Source organism: Peromyscus maniculatus, chromosome 21 (assembly GCF_049852395.1).
Source record: "Peromyscus maniculatus bairdii isolate BWxNUB_F1_BW_parent chromosome 21, HU_Pman_BW_mat_3.1, whole genome shotgun sequence".
NCBI classification, from domain to species: domain Eukaryota; kingdom Metazoa; phylum Chordata; class Mammalia; order Rodentia; family Cricetidae; genus Peromyscus; species Peromyscus maniculatus.
Genome location: NC_134872.1, coordinates 22,593,537 through 22,600,674, shown reverse-complemented (window position 1 = coordinate 22,600,674; position 7,138 = coordinate 22,593,537).

Here is a 7,138-nt window from a genome sequence, read left to right as displayed (position 1 = left end):
ATAGAGTATAGGCAAACCACCGGTGGCCAACCCCCAAATAAAAGTAACTATCCAGCTCCCAGAATCCGTCAACTCCAATGGCTGATGAAGGATAGAACATCAATAACCCCTATCCCACCCATATTGGTTTTTATATTCTCATTGTCCTCCAGTTCTTACAGTCTTTCCTCTCTGTCTTCTACAATACTCCCTGTGTCTTAGGAGGGTGGATCTAATGTAGGTGTCATGGATATGTCTAAGCAATCACAGTTGCTTGTTCTCAGCACTTTAAAATGTTATGAGTCTCTGAATTAACCACAGGAACCCAGCTAACACATGCAGACCTTAAACTCATTATGTAGTTAAAAGTACACTTGAACTTCTGATCCTCCTGCTTCTACCTCCCAAGCACTAGGACTATAGGTAGACAATATCACATTAGGATTATAGAATGCTGAGAATCAAACTAAGTGCTTTAAGTTCTAGTCAAGCACTGTACCAACCGAGATATGTTCATGGGTGCTCAGTCTTATCTATGGATTCCTTTTCTAGCATACTAAATAGGGGTAAAATTACAAGTAACAATACTCAGTAATAACTTGGTAGAAGAAGTCATATGTCACCTGGCCATTCACTTCTAGGGGCACAGAATTTTCTGGGATGCTTATCTGCTTTTAAGGATAAATAATACTAGCTATCAGTTTTCATTGTCTTCCTCCAATGATGTTCTTTACATCAAACAATGCTTAACAAATTCTGTACAAAAGCATTGTTAAAGAAACCCATGATCTAGCTTTTGAGTAGAATTACAAGTACCGTTGAGTGACAAATACATGTTTATCATCATTGTATTAAAATAGCATATTCCATTTTTACTTTTAGAACATTTGGATCCAGAATAATCTGCGTATATAGAAAAAGTTGAAGATTTATATACATAGCTTTCTCTTTGTCATTAGTACAGAAAAAAGATAGTTAAACAGATTTGAAACGTGATGTTATTAGTGTTTTATGTTTCACATGAGTTTCACACAAAAAATAAAAACACATTTTTAATACATAGTTTTCACAAATTAATGCTATAAAGAATTTTCAGCTTTTACTGTTGATATTTTATCCATGTTATTATATCTTACATAAAGCCAACACTTTTTACTGTGAAGATACGTTCCTAACGTGGAAACAATTATGATCATTAGTGCACTAAAATGACATGAATCAAACTATAGGGGATGATGATAAAACTAAAGTGCCTGTGGAAGGGGAAGTCAGATTTTCAGTTGAAACCTAAGTAGAATTTAAGAAGGGGAAGTGGCATCATTCTTCCTCTTTGTCCTCCCGGGATTCCATGACATGTGGCATTGTGAACTGTGGTGTCTATAGCAAGGTTGGATTCCATGGGACATGTGCACAAGATTTTGTTGAAGAGCCAAGAACTGGATTCATTTAAGCACACAGTTTTTGTCTTTAGTCTTTACACAGTACTTCAATTCATCCACTGAACATCGAGCCTTGCTCCATTATCAACAGACAAATAACAAATTAAATAGAACAAGGAAACATGTCTCAGCCTCTTCTGCTAGCCTCTTCTAAGCCACACTCTGGGATGGAGAATCTTGTATTCCTCAAACTGACTGCAATGCCAGGCATACATCTCTAAGGACTAAAATCGGTTGTTTTGTAACAATTAAGACTGGCAATAGAGTCCATGGAAAGCCGGCCCCAATGCAAATTCATTTCAGGAGGAAGTTTCATTCTCTAATTCTCCTACTCATTAGTAATCATGAATGTGAACTGCATGCCAATTTTGGGCTCTATGGACTTAGCAGGCACACAACCAATAACTTCAGACACTGTCTTTTTATATGTTAAATAAAAAAATCAGATTAGGGAAGAATACTCATCCAAATGTATATCATAATCAGTTTTGATTACAAAGTCTACTCACTTATAATAGTGGCCAAATGTAGGCAGTGCAGTGAGTCTTGGAATAAATACTTGTGTTTGAATGCTCACTAACTTTCAGCCTTGTGACATCAGCTTATCTTGAATCTGCTTCATTTTTCCCATCTATGGAATGAAGATGTTAATCTTAGATGATGGACTAAAAAGTGGAAACAAAGAACAGTTTCGTTTCAATAGTAAACAATGTGAAGATTTTACTCATGTCAGAAAAATCAGGCTTGAAGAGCTATTGCAAACAGAGACACTGGAACAAGCTTGACTGGATCCAAATCTTGGCTTCCAGTTTACTAATGATGTAGAATAACTTTGGGAATGTCACTTAGTGTCACTTAGTGTCTCTCTGTTTCAATGCATTCAGTTGCAAAGCTCAGAAATAATAGTGCATACTTCTATAAGACTTAGAGGAAGGCCGGGCGGTGGTGGCGCACGCCTTTAATCCCAGCACTCGGGAGGCAGAGCCAGGCGGATCTCCGTGAGTTCGAGGCTAGCCTGGGCTACCAAGTGAGCTCCAGGAAAGGCGCAAAGCTACGCAGAGAAACCCTGTCTCGAAAAACCAAAAAAAAAAAAAAAAAAAAAGACTTAGAGGAAAGTCACTGAGTTGTACAAATTAAACTCTCTGAACAGTGCCTAGCAAATACAGAATGTTATACAAATCTCTGAAATCATGAGTTGTATTGTAGAAATAAATATTCTAAAATTGATCATGACCATATCATATGCCGATTTTTCATCTCTGTAAAGATTTATAATACATAGGATAAAATATAAATTCAAACAGGAAGGTCTGAATTTCTTATCTTATAAATACAATACGAGCCTGCTATAGTAAAGAGAGTCGGTCCTGGCAGCTGCAGAAACACCCGTTATCCAAGATATTGAACATAAAGAGGTTAAACAAATATTTCTGATTTGTTGCAAAGTTAGTGTTGGGGAGAGATAGGAGTATAGAAGTTACGCTCATGGGAGGACCATATCTTCACACTGAGAGGGCTCCTTTTTTTGAAGCTAGTGATCAAAGACATATTTACCTAAAAAATGAGATGGGAAGATTGGATTGCTGTTGATATTCTGTTGGTCATATTGTGATCCAGCTGTTTATATCATATCACTGGAGATCTGGACAACAGTTATCTGGACTTCCTTTGTGCTGCTTCTCATAAAATCCAGGCAGAACTGTGTTATCTAAATATACTTCTTAAATAATTCTGGGATTATTTAAAAATAATATAGATGGAGTTTGGCACGCTCTACCTATCACCATCAAGTATATTAGAGAAGATAAGAGAATCACAGTAAATACATAAATAGCAAAAATACCAGAAGTCTAGAGAGAAAGGGTCACTGTATTTAGTGGAAGTTTTAGCTCTTATGAGAATACTGAGTCAGTCAATACCACTACAGAAAAGTGTGTTATAGTCTCAGGATGAATGGCAGGCGGGATCAGGGACACAAGGAAAGAAAGGTACAGAGGCACATAAGGAAGCTTGAAATTTAGTCAGGAAGCAAAGAGAGAATGGAGAACCTTGAGGAAATTATCATGATGTGGTTTCCAACTTAAGGAGTGCAGGTGGAAGGGAACTGGGTTTGCTTAGGGTTGTCAGTTTGAACAATTTTAGTCATCCCTAAATGAGTGACAAAAGTCACTTCTTGCCCAACACCTGGCATTGTGGCAATTATGGTAAATGGCTAGTAACACAGGGAGAATGTCATAAAGGAAGTGAATGCTGTGTGGGTTCTGAATTAGTTGGTATTTTAAAAGGTCACAAAGAGAAAGAGAAATAGATTTAAGGGAAGAGCTGAAGACATTGCAAAGTGATTCAGGCATAGTACCAGGTTGTCCAAAGCAAGAAGCATCCAATCAATATATGCAGTAACACAAAAACAGTGCACACAACATATAGAAGCAAGAATCACGGCTCACACCGTGCTTAAGTATAGAAGTGCTAGCTCTCTTGGAAATATAAGCAATGAAGATAGCCAGCAAGACAAACAGACTGAATGGAAACATACTCCTTAAAGTGAATTGGCTACTTATGGATTTCAAGTGGACATGGAGTATGTGCAGAGGCAAAATTAAGTACTTTTAACTAGTAATATTATAACATTTGCCTGAATACATTCATTTATATGAGTTTGTCTCCTTAACTAGTTTTATGGATTAATAATCTGGGATATATCTTCACCAAGTCTCTCATAAATTGGTGTTGTATTTTTTTAAATATCTGAATTACAGGAAAAATTATATTAGGAGTTATAATAAGTCTAAAATTATTAGGACAAACATTAAATAGTGTGAGTGTACAACACCCAGCCAGGTAATAGCCTGTAGCCATTAGCTACACTTAGCACCTCATGTCTTCCCCTACTGCGGTTCCCTGCAGTCCTTGGAGTTGTTTGACTTTCCATAAATCTGCAAGGTTTGTAGAAATTGTAGAGTAACACAAAATCTCAGTGCTCTCAGAAATGTATTCCTTTCCCTAATATGCCCAAGTGCTTGGTACTTCTAGTATTAAGAAAAGTCTACTCACTTCATGCTATCCAACAGAATCCTGTTTCCTAACATTCCATTGCCATTTCCAGGGTTCCGAGAAACTTCTGAATTTCTCAGCCTACTTTCTACTTGAAGCAAACACATTAGTAGGACCTATAAAATACAAAGGCAAATGCATAGTTTTATTATTTTACTATCACTCAATTTTTGATGTTATCCTTTAGATTATCCCAGATCTTGATTTTTGTTGGTTTTATGTCAACTGTATTTCTATACTAGTGAATAATGACTTTCTATAAAGTATAATCTCACCTTACACAAAGACCCAACTTCTAATCCTAGATCTCATGGGCAGAAATAAAACACTAATAGCCACGGTATAGAGATTTCACAAAGACTAAGGAATATATTATTGGTAAAAGCTAAATATTATATGTAAGAGACCTTAATCATCTAAAATTTTATTACTGTGGCTGTGAGTGTGACATGTTACACATGGTACCTAGATACGTTTATATTTCAAATGTACTCTGGCATTCATGATATAAAATAACAAGGAAGGAAAAGAATTTAAAACACCATGGAAATTGGGCAAGTGATTTACTAAATACTTGTACCACTTTCTAGAAGAATATAAAATAAAATTCAGACAAGTCATTTCTACAGATTAGTCAGAAATATTTCTTGCAGAAAACATTTATCTTATAGTCCCATGCATTTCTATGAGTATAATGTCTTGTATTATATATTTGTTTTCTCTCCCCAAAGTGGAATGCCCATTTCAGCAAACTATCCTGCTCTGTTTGCAAAACCCTCCTTCAAGAATATGGTAAGGTCCCAATCAATAAAACCCATTTCCTGGGCCTAACAAATGACATCAGAAACAGCTAAATAGCAATAAGGGGGAAGAAAAATGGTAGTTAGCTGAAAGGCATGCCTACTATCTTAATTGAAGTGATACTTAACAATATAAACATTTATCAAAAGGTCATTATAAACTAAAAAATGCATGATCCCTGTGTATAATAATATCTCAATAAAACTGTAAAAACACAAAGAAATGAAACCACCATTCAGTAGTCATTACTGTAATAATGACAGCATCATGTAGTGAAGTCAGGACTCTCAATGGAACTTAAAATTGATGAATAAAAGTCAAATAAAGACCAGGCATGATGATACACTCCTGTTATGACAACCAATATATTTAGGGTCTGAGACAGAAGGATCTCAAGTTCAAAGCCAAGCTAGTCTCCATAGTAAGATACATGCCTCACACAGTAAAATAATGTCTGCCAGAGATTATCTTCCCAGTGTCAAAATATGTTAATAACTATAATCATTAATGCTAATTGATACATTACCATGTATCTGTTAACAAACACATTGATAGTTAACCATGGAAACTGCAGTACATTGTAGATACCATCTAAGTCAGCTGTTAATTACACACACACACACACACACACACACACACACACACACGTAGTATATATGTATATGTATTATATAATACTATGAGGGAAACTCCACATTGTGTCATCTCCTATATGTGGAGATTAATACATTGCTACTTTTGTTTTTTCAGAGTAGCATGTAGCTCATGCTGGCTGCAAATTGCTATGTAATCAAGGATGACTCTGCAGTTCCAATCCTCCTGCCTTCACCTACAGAGTCCTGTGACTACAGACATGTGTCATCGTGCCCAGTTTGGTAAGATTCTGGGGACTGACCCCAGGCTTCATAAATGCTGGGTAGGCATATAAATAATGAGGGATCAACAGAGCAGTGTAAGAGAGGAACCATCTCTACTCTGACCTGGCGTGAACTACCACGAGAGGGGACAGCTATGGAAGTAAAGACTGTCCCACAATAGAAGGAGATAGACAAGATGACTGGAGATAAAAGTCAACCCTAACCAACCCAAACCCATTCATGACATCCCTGGAACCAACAGAGGAGTTCTGTGGATTTTTGTGGCTTAGATATATCTACGTGTGTTGGTGCTCTTCTGACTTTAAGATTGAACTGGAGCTATCTAGGAGAGTGCTCATGATGTAGTCACGAGAGATGTCACATGTGAACATTACTCCCAGATGGTATTATGGTTGGGATATGAAATATCTCCAACAGTCTCACGTGTTTAGACACTTGGTCCCCACCCGATAGCACCTTTTGGGAAGCGATACCACCTTTGGGACTGTGACCCAGTTAGCAGGAGTGGTTCTCCACTGGGGGTAAGGGAGGGCGTGAAGATGATGCCTGATGCTGGTGCCAGCCCAGGTTCTGTGCTTCCTGATCCACCAAGACATGAGAAGATGCTGCCTCACACCTGTGCACTAAGGATAGCGCCACACCAGCTGCCGAGCTTCCCCTGCTATGATGGATTGTATAACTGAATCTGTGACTCAAACGAAACCTGGTCTCCAGGCTTTGTCGCCCAGTTTGTGACAACAGTGAGAAAAGTAATGAATAAAGATGATTTGAAAATGTTAACAAATGATGAAAGATAGGAAGGAACACTTTAAATAGTTTTCAAAAGATGGAGTGAGAAGGAGGGTTGATACTTCAACAGGCATGACTGAAAACTTCCTTCTAAGCAACTATGCTTACACTCATAAGCAAAAGCTGCCCCCAACCCTCATCAGAGAAGTTTCTTACAACAAATGGTGGTGAATGTAAACTCATGGACACCCAAGATGC